Genomic DNA, 14,989 nt, shown 5'->3' on the forward strand with positions numbered 1-14,989 from the left:
ACATGCAAAATATAAATACTGCAAAGCTTCTTATAAATTCTTAGTTGGTGACAGCTATAGGTCGTTAAAAGCTTCTTATAAATTCTTAGTTGGTGACAGCTATAGGTCGTTAAAATAACATGTAGAAACCAAGCATCCGATAAAATATGGATTAGATTATTGTCAAACATAATTATTTAGATTTTCTTCAACTAGTAGTAGTACTTATTTCGATTTATTTTTATATTATGATAAATTAAGAGAATCATTAGTGAAGTTATTTTTGTAGAACATTTTTTTTTAGTTTTGGTAGAGTTGTCAATTTAGATTGAGCCCGTCGGATTGGTCCGTTTCGTTAAACAATTTAAGCGAGTTAGGTTGGAATTCTATCAACCCAAGCTCGTGTGGGTCGACCCGCCTAGGCCTACGATCTGCATGGGTCAGCCAGCCACGAGCTTGGGTTGGTCCACGGGTTGAGAAATGCATGTAAACAAAGTTTTATATCAATTTATTATTTTTTATTATAATTTTGAAATAAAAACAGTACTTTCTATCAAACATGAGTATTCATTTGTGTCCATTTATATTTAAAATATTTATTTTTGGATACATTTGATTGATAAAATTTTTTTGAAGTAAAACGTTAAAGATATAAAAAATAATTTTTTAAAAAAAGTTTGATAGGCCCGCAAGTTGGTCTGTCTATTCCGTAATCTGTCTTGGATTGGGTTAAGTTAGGGATTTTTCAACTCGTCAAGATGACGGGTCGGCTCACCTCGTCTTGCCAAATGGATGGCCCGTTATGGGCTGACTCGTCCTGCCACATATTAATTCGTTTGATAATTCTAACCTAAATGCACATTTGAATATTTTTATAAAAATCTCTTAATTCACGTGTTAAACGTGTTTTTAGGATTATATTTACTCATACGATTAAAAAATTAGTAAAACAAGGAAAACATTTAATTGATGAATTTAATAAATTAAATAATAAAGTTTTTTATATTCCGATATTTTGAGTGATCATTAGCAAACACATTTGTATATGAGTGTGACTTGTCTATAACTCTTAGATTATTCAAAAAAGATTATTAGCTTATAGAGTTTTTGATAAATCACATACTATTTATAACATCGCACAATTATATATTTAATTTTAGAAGAATATGATTTCTCATAAAATATTTTCAATATCTTTAGATAATACTAATTCTAATATCCCTTTATAAAAGATCTAAAATTTATTTGTTAACATGTTATTGGTAGTTTATTTTTTCATATTCGTTGTATATGTTATATTTTAAATTTATGTGTTCAAGATGAATTAAAAATTTTAAAAAATCATATTAAACCAACTAAAACTGTAATTTTTTATTTATGGTTACATCTATCTAATAAAACAATGAGGTATGTTTTGTAAAACTTTAAATTTATGTGTTCAAAATGAATTAAAAATTTTAAAAAAATCATATTAAACCAATTAAAATTATAATTTTTTATTTATGGTTACATCTATCCAATGAAACAATGAGGTATGTTTTGTAAAACTTATAGAATGAGACTTGAAAAATTTTTACGTAATGTATCACTAATATGTTGGAATTCAATATATAAATTATTACAAGATTCATTTCAATATAAAAAATTATTATGTTCATTTTTTATACGCAATACTAATACTAATATATATTTATTTTCATAAAATAGAATATTTATAATAGTATTTATGAAATTTCCAAAGTTTTTACCGAGGCAACCCAACAACTTTCTTGTGTTTATCTCTAATGCCGGACAGGATAGCGATTATCTTGCGAGCTAACGCGAAAAGGAAAATTGAGGAGAAGACAAGAAGAGGAACCTCCAAGAAGGAAAATTTTTATTAAAACTTGAGGGGTTAATCCCTCAACATCTAAATATGACTATAGATCATAATCTAAGACTCAAATAAGAAAAGAAATTATAATAATTATAATTAACAGATATTAATTTCAATATTGTAAAGAAAGGAAATAGATTTTTATCCGAAAAAGAAAATAATTAACTTAACGATTTTAACTCAAATCAAGACGCGGATCAAGACAAATCTTCTAAAAAAAATATCAAACATCTGAAAATTATCTTAAATACCCAATAAAAATTACTAAAAATAGTAAAAATACCCTAAAAAGGGTTTAAACGCCAGAATTTGGAGCTGAAAATTGACCATTACGGCTACACTGGTAACAAATGTAGGTTTTCAAATTCTGCACATGTGACGACAGACAGAGCATGATTCTGAGTCCTGAGTCAAAAGTTATGCACATTTGAAGTTTGAAGGCTTATATTGGACTTCAACACGGGTTGAGCCTACATTAGTCTCCTCGGCTTGAAATGAACTTGGCCACGAGTTCAGATTAAATTCATTAGCCACCATCGAATAAAGAATTAGGTGCTTCACATTGAAGACATTAAAAGTCTTCATATGACTAGGAAGACGCAACCTATAAGCATTGTCATCAATCTTCTGCAGTATCTCACATGGTCCGATTTTTCGATCTTTTAGCTTATTATATTCTACAGCAAGGAAACTATCACAAGTCAATATAGCTCAGACAAAATCTCCAATCTCAAAATGTATCTGTCGATAACGATCGACCCAAGCCTTATACTTAGTATTACTTTCCATAATTGCCAATTTCACTTGCTCATGAATACCTCGAAAATACTTTATCATCACATCTACTTTAGGACAAATTCGTCCTACACGTGGAACAGGGGCTAAGTCTAGAACTCCTGATGAATTCTGGCTATAAACAAATTCAAAAGGACTCAATCCTATGACCCTATTTTTCGATCTATTATAGGTAAACTTTGCTTGAGATAACATCAAGTCCCACTATTTTGGTTTAGTTCTTGAAAGACATCTCAAAAGATTACCCTGGTTCGCTACCTCGGTTTGACCATTCATCTGAGGGTGGTAAGCACTGCTAAATTTTAACTGTGTCCCCAATTCCCCTCATAAGCTCTTCCAGAAGTGACTGATGAATTTGGTATCTTGATTTGAAGTCATGGACCGAGGAACGTCATGTAAATGGACGATCTCCTTGAAGTAAAGATGGGCAATCTGAGTTGCATCCATAGTCTTCCTATAAGCCACAAAATGCGCTATCTTTGAGAATCTGTCAACAACAACAAGAACTAAGTCTAACGTTCGTTGGGTGTGGGATAATCCCAATATAAAATTCATGCTAATATCGAGCCAAGGAGCTTCAGGAATGAGTAGGGGAGTGTACAAACTTGCATTGGTTAGACCCCCAGACCATTGGCATACAGAACATTGATTAACAAAGTGAGCCACATTGCTGGTCAACTTGGACAAATAGAAATTGGCAGAGATGAGGGCCAATGTTTTATCACGTCCAAAGTGTCCCTCATTATGAAGCTCACTCATAATATGCTACCTTAGAGAGCAATCTGGAATGCACAACTGCAACACACGAAACAGATAACCATTATACAAAATAAAATCATGTTGATAGCTATCATGTACCTCCTGGAATATCTTTCTGAATGATGGGTCAACTACATACATATTTGGAAAACCTCAAAGCCCGCAACATTAGTACTCATGGTGGTGAGTAATGAAGAACGCCGACTCAGAGCATCTGTGACACAGTTCAGACTTCCTGCTTGATGCCTTAGCGTAAAGGTGAACTCTTGTAAGTAAGTCACCCACTTGGCATGCCGCCTGCTCAACTTGTGTTGACCATTGATATACTTTAATGTTTCATGATCAGTGAACAAGATGAATTCCTTCTGTACTAGATAGTGTCATCAATGATTCAAGGACTGCACGATGACATAGAATTCCAAGTCGTAGGTAGAATAATTTTTCTTGGGCCCAGAGAGCTTCTTGCTGAAGAAAGTAACTGATCCCTCAGATTGACTCAGAATACTCCCGATACCTATGTTGGATGCATCACAGTTGACCTCGAATATTCTGTTAAAATCAGGAAGGGCCAGAACTGGTGCTTCGGTCATCCTTTGTTTGACCAGTTGAAAGCTAGCCTCTGCTTCTTCAGACCACTTGAAATCCATTCTCTTGAGACACTCGGTGATAGGAACAATCAGAGTGCTAAAATTTCTGATGAACCGTCGGTAGAAAGAAGCTAAGTCATGGAAGCTTCTGACATCGTGCAAGTTGAGGCCACTCTTGGACTGCATCTATCTTTGTTTGATTTGCATGTACATCATCAGTAGACACAATAAAGCCGAGGAAAGTTACCAATGCAATAAAGAAAGAGCACTTCTTGTTGTTTACAAATAAACACTCTGTTTTAATATTTTTAAAGACAGTACAGAGATGATCGAAGTGTGATGCCCATGTTGGACTATAAACAAGGATGTCATCAAAGTATACTGATGTGGATATAGGTTGAGGGGTAGAGAAGAAATTAGAGGGAAGAATGAGGGCATTTTGGTCTTTTCACATGGGTGGAGTTTTGGGGTTTATGTGTGGCACTGTAGCATGCGAAGAAGGGGGGTTGGCTTCGTGTTTTCACCGCCGCCACCTTCTTGTCCCCCTGCACAGTCCTTCCCTCGCCGACGCCGACCGCAGACCGATGGCTTCCTCCTCTCCCTCTCCTCTTCCTCACGCTCCACTCTTCGCCAGCGCTTGCCATTGCTCCTTCTCCTTCTCCTCGTGACACCGCTACCTAACAGCCTCGCGACGCTGCCATCCTTCTTCTCCCCTTCTTCTCCGCCACCACAGCTCGTGAGAGACGTCGTTGCCACCCTCATTCGACGCTGCCTCGTCGGAGGGTCTCGTCGTCGCCACCATGCAGTCTCTCCCTCTCTTTATCTTCTGTGTTTTTTGCACGCCGTCACCGCTGCCATAGGGGAACGCTTCTCCCTCGTCTCGCCGGAGCTGCCGCAGAGCCATCCTTCCTCTCCCTCTGCCTCCTCTCCTCTCGTCGAAGACGCCTCAGCTCGTTGAAGCCGCCCCAAAACCACTCCCCTTCTCCCTCTCAGCACACCACAACCGTCCTCTTTCCGTCACCACTGTCCGTCTTCTCTGACGCCCATTCGACCACCCTTCGACGTCGCTACAGTCGACTCCAGCCCTTCTATTGTGGTTGTTGTCGCTTCCGGCACGGATCTAACCATTGCTATGTATCAGCCATTGAGCTGCTCTGTTTTGCTCTTCGTATCGCTATTATGTTTCGGCCTTCGCGTTGCGGTTGAATATGGATCTGTGTGCCAATCTTATTTCCCGACCTGCGTGCCGCTAGCATTTCCCGGCTTGCGTGCCGCTTGTTAGCTAGAGCCCTAGAACCAATCATTTGATGATTGTATTTTGGACTTGTTGTATCATATTCTATATAAATAAAGGCATTTGATTTTTGGTTATTATGCTTACTTGTATTGGTGCCAAATAAACTAAGTATAATAACGTCCTTGAGTAGAATGTTCTCACCTATATCAATCGGTTAGTTGAACCGATAGTGAGATGATATAGGGAACACTACTCTTAATCATTCCTAGTGTCACGCCCCAGAGGAGTCCCCGTCCGAAGAAATTTCGGCAGCATCTCCCCTGTACGGCGGACAATCTGAAACTTTCTACATATCTCCATACCTCAGCCACATGCGGCTAGAATAATAACAATAAATATAACACAACCACACAAATATCCACGCAGTTATATATAATCAAACAAAGCAGTAATACTCTAACTCGAAAACCACCCTACTCAACTACACTCGTAAAACTCAAATCCGACGAAACTCACCTCTTATGCCGACCCGACAGGCATGTAGTAGAATAAGACCAAATAAAATCCATCGACATCACAATAATAAATACAACGTCCAAGTATCAAACAAATCAAGTCTAAACATAGACAAACGAGAAGAAAACTCAAAAGTCAATCAATCCTCGAGGTCTGCAGGGGATCTAGCACTACGTGCAGTGGGGACTAGCGACTGGAACTCCCTCCTAACAGCATCAACCTGAAAATAACAACAATGGAGGCGAGGTGAGTCCAACACTCAGCAGGTACAGTTGATATGCAAAGTAAAGAAATAACACCTAGCACTAATCATGCGTACAGTCTCCTGATAAAAATAAAAGTAAATGCAAACCGAAGAAGACAGGAGAGAATCTGTACTAACCAGGACCCGGTATAAGGACATATAGTCCGAAAGGTATAGAAGACCTGTATGCATGTCAAACATAGGTATCCAAACAATATGCAGCATATAAATGCAGCAAACACAATCATAAACAATAAATGCATCATGCATATGATGCCAATGTCATGGTCACCCCTGACGGCAGTCAGCCAACTCACAACAAAAGTGGGACCAAGTGGGTAGGGCTATGACGACCGTGCACTCAGCAACACTACTCCTGATGAATGATCGAGTGGACGGGATGCTGTCGGAGTACATACATACTCCTACCCCAAATCATAAATGGGGGAGCGCAATGCTCTCATCTCCCGGTACGCTATGACGGGGAGGAATCTCTAACGTGCTACACGCTGCGTCACACTACCCCTGAGCGGATCAACGGAGCACCGGAAGAGTCAAACTGACAGGCTACCACGCTGTGTCACGCTACCCATGAGCGTCACAACGGAGCACCGAACAGTGATGAAAACTGGCAAAGTGCTCGACAATAATGGAGCAATCTATCGCACAGCATGCGATCATGCAAATGGTGCATGTTACTAAGCATGGTAATATACTAAATCAACCTCTGGACATATAACAATGGACACCATAGTGAATAAATCATATCAAGATATACTGATCAATAAGGTATCAAACCTAGGTCCTGAACATGTGAAACATGGTTATATCACTACCCATGAGCATGATAGATCAGGTACAAGATCAATACGAGATGCAAACAAACAATCAATCAAACATGTAACATGTATTGGGCAGTGATTAACCGAAACAAATAGGAAACACAATTAATGCAACATATTATTTTCATTACTAAGCATATCAAAGATAATAAGTCAAAAGTACCCGCCTCCGAAATAGAAAAGTCCAATCTGGTCCACGACGTCGAGATACTCGTCTCGCGTCAAAGTCCTGTATCAAACAATATACAAATATTTTATTTAGCTACTTCATAAGAACATCTAAATAAAATCCCTAGGACTAAATTTAGGGTAAAACCCTAATCACATATCCTCAATTTACCTTTTAAAATCTAATAGTTAATTAGGGTTAGCAACTAAATCCCCAATCAACCCATTAGATTAAATCCAAACCTAATTCCCTTAACACATAAACATCTAACTACAAAACGCATCAAATTCCTACCCTTACCTAAATTCACAGCCTTGATTGTTGATCCACACACGGTTTGTTGTTGCCAGCAAAGGTATATTGCTGCTGTAAACAAATAAAATACCAATGTGATCAATTAACCCACTAACACAAGAATTTGCAAAAACAGAACCCTACCTGCCTTACCCAAATCTTCTTCCTCTCTGTCAATAGGCTATAGAAATCTGTTGATGCTCGAAATCTTGTGGCCGACGACAATACAGAGGGAAGAAGGCTTGTTTACTGACACTAGGCAGAGGAACAGATTGGCTACCGAATCTGGGCAATTGAAGTAGGGGTATGCACTGCTCCGTCCGGCCTCAAGTGATGGCATCGCCTGGTGCGGCTCGGGAAGGAAGAGTCGGCCGGAGAACTAGGGCTCGACGGCGGCCCGGCGCTAGGGCAGAGAGGTGCGGCGTCGACACCTAGGGCAAGGAATCGCTCGGCTCCTGCTCGGGTGTCAACAACGGTGGCTAGGGAACTGAGACGGCGTCGCTGAGTCGGCAGTACTCCGGCGGCGTCGGCTGTGTGCTGTGGCGCTTGGCGTCCCGACGGTAGTGAAGAGGAGCGTCGCTGGCGAGGAGAGGGAGAAGGTAACCGGTGGTTAGGGCAGAGAGAGGCGCGAGGGTGAGGCGTCGGCGCGAGAAGGGTTGGGTGAGAGTTTCGGCAGGGGAGAAGAAAAGAAATAAAGAAAAATAAAAGAAAAAGGAAATGTAAATATAAACATTTCCTCGTTTAAACGGGGTAGCCTAAACAGACTTTTCCGGGCCTCGTTTTTGTCCCTGTTAACTCGTCCATACGAGCTCCGAAAAATTTCCAAAAAATTTCCAAAAATTCTAGAAAATTCTCTTATTAATATTCGCCTATTTTCCTGTATTTTACACCTAGTCGAGTATTAACATTCAGGGACAATGTTAATGCAATAAGACTAGCATGTAGGTCAACTCGATGACTTGATCTCACAAGTCATGGATATAGAGATATCAAGTTGACACATGGATATGTATTGGAGAATGTATACTGAATGACCCGCCACGAGAAAGTATTATGGATCGTTATATGAGTGTCATATACTTTCTCATGTGGCTATTAGTATGACTACTAGTCCTTAGACCTGAAGTCACCATGGTTCCCTACATAAGGAGTTATGTACTTTGGTTTCGTCAAACGTCACCCGTAACTGGGTGGACTATAAAGGCGATTACTGGGTATGTAACAAATTATGCGGAGGAATGTGAGTGATGTATATGGGATCTATCCTTCCTATATGATGGGAGAGACATTGGTATTCTTGATAGAGTGAGACCACGAAGTGCATGGCCATGCCCAAATGAGTCAATATGAGATATTGAGCTCATTTGATTGAGTGAGTCTACTTGGAGTTCAAGATTTAGATTGATTAGAGGATGACACGGTCTATGCCTCATATTGATTGATCTAGATGTCTAGGATAGAAAGACACTTGTCATATATTGTGAGGAGTCACAATTAGTAGTCACAAGGTGATGTTGGATCTCAACATTCTTGTAACTTGGGTAGTAATGATGTATTGCTAGATACCGCTCATTACTTATGTTTCTAAATGAGTTTAGGGGTATTGCCAACGTTACAAGAACCTATTTGGTCACACACAAAGAACAAGTGGATGGAGATTAGGTTCATATGATGAACCAAGAGGATTAGATTCATTTGATGAATCAAATTGGATTAAGAGTAATCCTAATTGGGCTAATTGAGTTGGACTCAAGTTGATTCATGTGTTCAATGAGTCTAATTTAGATTATGACTCATTAAATCAATTTAATTAAATGAATTAGATTCATTATATTAAATTGGCTTGAATTAAATGGTTGGATTAGATCAACCATGAGAGAGATTAAGTCAAGTTTGACTTGACTTAAGAGGAAGATGAAGAGTCAAGTTTGACTTGACTTTATGTCACCTCATTGGTGAGTTGACATTAAGTGGACCAATGATGATGCTCCACATCATCATGGTTACTTAAGTGAAGTGCCACCTCATGGGAGTTACCAAGAGTTGTGACTCTTGGTATCTCATGGAGGTTACAAACCACTTAATTAGATGAAAAGAGTTTCATTTTGCAAGTGTAACTCTCATTCAAGTGATCTTCCTCCTCCTAAGCTCTCTTCTTGCTTCTTCTCTTCTCTTGGTCGTGGGTTTCAAGCAAGGGAGAAGAAAGGAGAGTGAATCTAATCCAAGAAGAAAGGTTAGTGAAAGTCACATAGAGATTTTAGAGGAGTGTGTTCTCTTCTTTTCTTTTCTTCTTCTTCCAATCCTACCCGAGAGCCCTAGAGAGTGCTAGCACACTTGTGGTGCTCTCTTCTCCATCCTTGTGTGTTAGAGAACACATCTTGTTCGTGTGGATACTTCTAGAGGATTGTCTACGTCGACAATCACGAGATTCGGCGTACCTTGGACGAGCGAGATTCGCGAAGGGCACGCATCGAAGGTATAAGATTTTCTCCATGTAGATCTAAGTGTAGATCTAGGTAAACTCGTATTCGTATGTTTTCGAAATTTTTCTTCGCACGGATCCGTTGGCTAAGGGTTTTCGGGGTTTCCGCGACGCGAAAAAGCGGTTTTCGCGGCCCAAAAAACCCAACACCGCTAGTATTTCCCGGCTTGCATGCCGCTAGCATTTCTCGGTCTACATGCCGTGTCTTATCCCGGTCTGCGTGTCAAAGTCTTATCCCCGCCTGCGGGCCATTATTTTATCCCGATCTACATGTCGTCTTCCAGTGCCGTGCTGCGTTCAGCTCCTCACCGTCAGATCCAGCTTGATCAGAGTCAGCTACACTTCCGGGTCGCGACAACTCGAGCCGCATCCCATCTGAGGGCGCCCCCTTGGGCCAGGGTATGTTTTCCGTCCATATTCTCTCTGCATTTCATTATTTTATGGCTTAGTCTTGTACTCATATATTCGTTGGATCTGCCTCGAGCATCGGGGTACCGGGGGTCGGGTCAACCCGGTCAATGGCTGCAGGTAGCGTTGACAAGAGGACTTCTGAAGACTTGGTCAACACAGAAGCCATCTCAGCACACCCTCCTTCGGGCGTTGACCACTGCCATGGTCGCCCCAACAATACATGACATGCATCCATGATCACCACATCACACCAAGCACTATTAAAATATTTGTCAATTGAAAAGGAAACGAGGAATCGCCGGTCTTTTGTTACCTCACTTTCTTTATTTAGCCAAGATAACTTGTAGGGTTTAGGATGACGGTCTGTCTTTGGTTGTAATTTTTGGACAGTCTCTGTGGATATTACATTTTCACAACTGGCACTATCGATAATCATCTTACAGACTTTATCCGCGATGATGCAAGTAGTATGAAAAATATTGGTTCTCAACCAATCGTCTTTCGAATCACCCTTGGGAGTCAACAGACTCTTACGAACGACCAAAGTCTCATGGCCATCTCCATAAATCAATTCGTCAGATGCTTCATACATCGGATCGCTAATTGTTGTTGTATCTTCTATCATCTCTTCCTCGATCAACAATTTTTTGCTCTTCGGATCAGTAGAAGAGGGCTTCCTACATTGGTGTGTCATATGTCCTTGTTCACCACATTGATAGCATCTAATAGGGGTTTTAGAGTAAACCTGTGGTGACCGCAGTGGTGGTCGCTGCAATGGATGTTGTTGTGAGGGACGAGAATTTTGAGGCGAGTTGGCCGATTATTTTGGTCGTCTCTCCTCGCTGGTTTCTTATTTTGTTGCTTTTCAGCAGCCAGTACGCGCTGAACGGCCTCTGACACCGTCAAGAGTGAATGAAGATTGAGGGCATCTTACAAGGCCAAGTGCAGACCCCCTAAGTAACATGCCGCTTGCTGCTCCTCCATCTCGGATAAGTCATTTCGGGCCACCAACTGGAAAAACTCTTTTATATATTCGTCGATCGATCTCGCGCTCTGTCTTAATGAGTGAAGTCACTGAACAGAGTTTGGGTGTAGGTGAAGGGAAGGAAGTGTTCCTTCATGTTTTCTTTTATATCTTCTCAAATAGTTATTTGAGGTTTACCTTGTTTGTCCCGAGAGTATCACAGCTATTCCCACCATGTTGATACTTGCCCTTTGAGTCTAATGGCAATTAACTTCACTTTTATATGATCTGGAACTCGCTTGTAGTCGAAGATCCACACTACTTCATTAATCCAGTCAATGAAGTCCTCTGCTCGCAATAAATCAGAAATTTTAGGCAGATCCTGAAATCTGAAGTCTCCAACAGGCTTCTCTCGTCCACGACGATCCTGAAGTGAGTCCCACCGGTGATATGGGTTCTCAAAGGAAGATTCAGATCCACAATCTAAAATCTCACAATCTTCGAGATCCCGCATCGTCATACGCTGGGTTAAATCTATAACTTGGCTTCGTAAGTCCTCAATCGTCTATGACCATAGTGCTCAGCTTCCTCTGTTGAAACCTGCTTGTTGTTCTGACCATGACTACGACCACGATAACCCGCCATTGGATCTGTTGATGATCTTCACGTGCTCTGATACCAACTGACGCTGGGCAGGATAGCGATTATCCTGTGGGTTGACGCGAAAAGGAAAATTGAGGAGAAGACAAGAAGAGGAACCTCTAAGAAGAAAACTTTTTATTAAAACTTGAGGAGTTAATCCCTCAACATCTAGACATGAATCTTATATAGACCACAACCTAAGATTCAAATAAAGAAAGAAATTATAATAATTACAATTAACATATCTTAATTCCAATCTTGTAAAGAAAGGAAATATATTTTTATCCGAAAAGAAAATTAATTAACTTAACGATCTTAACTCAAAACAAGATACGAATTAAGATAAATCCTCTCTAAAAAATACTAGAAATATGAAAATTACCCTAAATACCTAAAAAAAAACCAAAAATAGCAAAAATGTCCTAAAAAGGGTTTAAACGTCGAAATTTGGAGCTGAAAATTGACGATTACGTTTATACCACTAACAAATGTAGATTTTCAAATTCTGCATGGTTGACGACAGACAGATCCTGATTCTAAGTCCCAAGTCAAAATTTATACTCGTTTGAAGTTTGAAGACTCATATTAAATTTCAACACGGATTGAGCTTGCATCATTCTCACTGCTTATTTAGTTTTAGATAATTTTTCTATTATAGTATTAGTTTTAAATAAATATATTAATAATGAATTTTTATCTTCTTGCATGTTAGCTATGAAAACTAAATGGGAAAAATATTTTTATTTTATTTCTGAAATTTATTTAATTGTATTTGATTGAAATTTTGAAGAAATATTAACTTTGTATTATGATGTTTTAATTTCATTTAAAGATTATTCTTATATGATCCGGTTAATATTATATATAATATTAGAATTTATTTATATGATATTTATAATTAATATTATGTAAAATATGAAATACAAACTAATATTTCTGAAAGACAACAAACTATTAGTAGTAATTAAAACTTACGAAAATACAACTTTTATTAAAAGAACGGACGAAACGTCTACGAGGATCCTCAAGTTCCACACAAAAATTTGAGAATTATTTTTTAACTTCTTTTGATTTTAATAAAAAAGATAGCAAAAAATTTGATATTCTAAAGTGGTGGTCACATAAAGCTCAAAGCTTTCCCATCTTCTCCGTGATCGTCAAAGAAATTTTAACTTATCCAGTGTCAACTGTTTCTGTGAAGCAGATGTTCAGTCCCGATGGTAACATTTTAGATGAACGATGATCGATTTTGTCTCCCAACTCATTAAAAGCTCAAGCATTACTCGACAATTGGACTAGAGCAGAGAAAAGAATACAAGGAATGTAATTTTCAGATGATGAAATTGAAGATTTTAATATCGAAGGAATGAATACAACGGAAACAGGAAATTGAAGTGTGTAATAGCGTCATTTCCTTATATAAAAAGGTAAAAATATAAAAGAACTACGTGAGTTTTAATTCCCTTATATCATAAAGGGATATATAGGTAATTTAAATAAATATAAGTCCATTTTTAAAAATAAAATTTAAAATTTAAAATATAATAATCTTGAATTATAGTGGACCATGAATCATAATTGTCTTGAATAGTTAAGGGTAAAAATTGACTTATCAAGAACCGTCGAATCGAAGATTTTAAACCATTAAATCATCAATTTTGAATCGTGAAATTTTCGAACCGTCGATTTTAAACTATGGTCAAGTTGACTTTTAGTCGAAATACTTAATTAGAACATTGCTATATATTTTGTATCTCTGTATTACTAGTAGGAGTAGTGTTTTTTCTTAAAAAACAAAATATCAAACATTCGGGATTGTAATGAACTTTTAGAAGGTAAATGAGTCGAACGTTTAGGGATAAGTTTGATAAGTATATATAAGATTAATTAAATATATAAATTTAAATAATTCATTAAATTAAATAAATACGCTTAATACATATAGATCTAAATTTAAAAATTAATTTAATTAATTCACAAATTTAATTTTTTATACGAATATTGATTATATCAATTTAATCGATTTATTTTGATTTTCAATTTTCTTATTCCGTTAAATTGAAAAAATCGAACATTTAATTTAAATTGAATATAATTATTTAAATCTTCAAATCCTTATTAATTTGAACCGGATTTAATTATTTAAATCTCCATGTCCCTTTCTGTTCGTCTCCTCACGAAATCACGATCCCTGCTACTGCCTCTCCCTCCCGTGGCTCTCTCACCGTCAGCACGAATCGATCCCCTCACGTGGCTCTCGCCGTCAGCACCTACCCGATTCTCTCCCATCGCTCTCGTCATCGGGCGCCTGCATTTCTCTCTTATCCATTCCTTTTGAGCTCTCTTGCTCGATCTGGTGTAATTTTACAGATTGACGGAGCTTTGATCTCGACGGAGAAATGGGAAAGATTCAATCCTTCTTTAGTTCAAAGGGACCTCCTTTCACTTTGCGGGATCCACTCTTAATCTTAACGTTTTCTATTAAGTTTGAGCTTTGTTTATAGCATTTTCCATGGAGGAAGGCTCAGCATCGGCTTGCCGAGAGGATGCCCTTGAAAGGCCACCTCGCTTCTTGCTCTGCACTAGTTATCAAATTCGACTGTTTTCTTGAATATAATTATCATCTTTGTCGTATAGAAAATTCTTTTTGTGTTTCCTATGCTATGAAAATTTGCAGAGTCTTCATATATAGTGTGCTGAAAATTTTTGATTAATTTGATCTAAGACAAAATTAACCGGTTCAGCTAGTTCGGTTTATTTGAAAAAAATTCAGTTTATTTTCTGTCCGTTTTATTTTAATTAAATACTAACCTTACCTTTAGTGTATTTTTTTCTTATATATATATATATATTAAGTTATATATGTATATTAAGTATTCAAATTTAAAAAAACAAAAATGAAATCATGAAAAATGGTCTAAAGCCACCAGTTGTCCCCGATTGGGTCCCTCGTTAGATTGAGCTAAAGTAATCTATTATTCAAGGTACTGTGGGACAAATGAATAATTTTTTTATCATATAAAGTCATTCATCATTAAATATCTAGATGCCAACTAAGCATGTTTCACATCTAAATTTTGACACATTAAATTTATGTTTTTTAAAGGTTGAAACTATTTCATTTGATCTTTAAATTTTTATTATTCTTAATTTTTTCTAAAATTTAGAAATAAAAACATCACAAACTTTGGG

Source organism: Zingiber officinale, chromosome 2A (genome assembly GCF_018446385.1).
Source record: "Zingiber officinale cultivar Zhangliang chromosome 2A, Zo_v1.1, whole genome shotgun sequence".
NCBI classification, from domain to species: domain Eukaryota; kingdom Viridiplantae; phylum Streptophyta; class Magnoliopsida; order Zingiberales; family Zingiberaceae; genus Zingiber; species Zingiber officinale.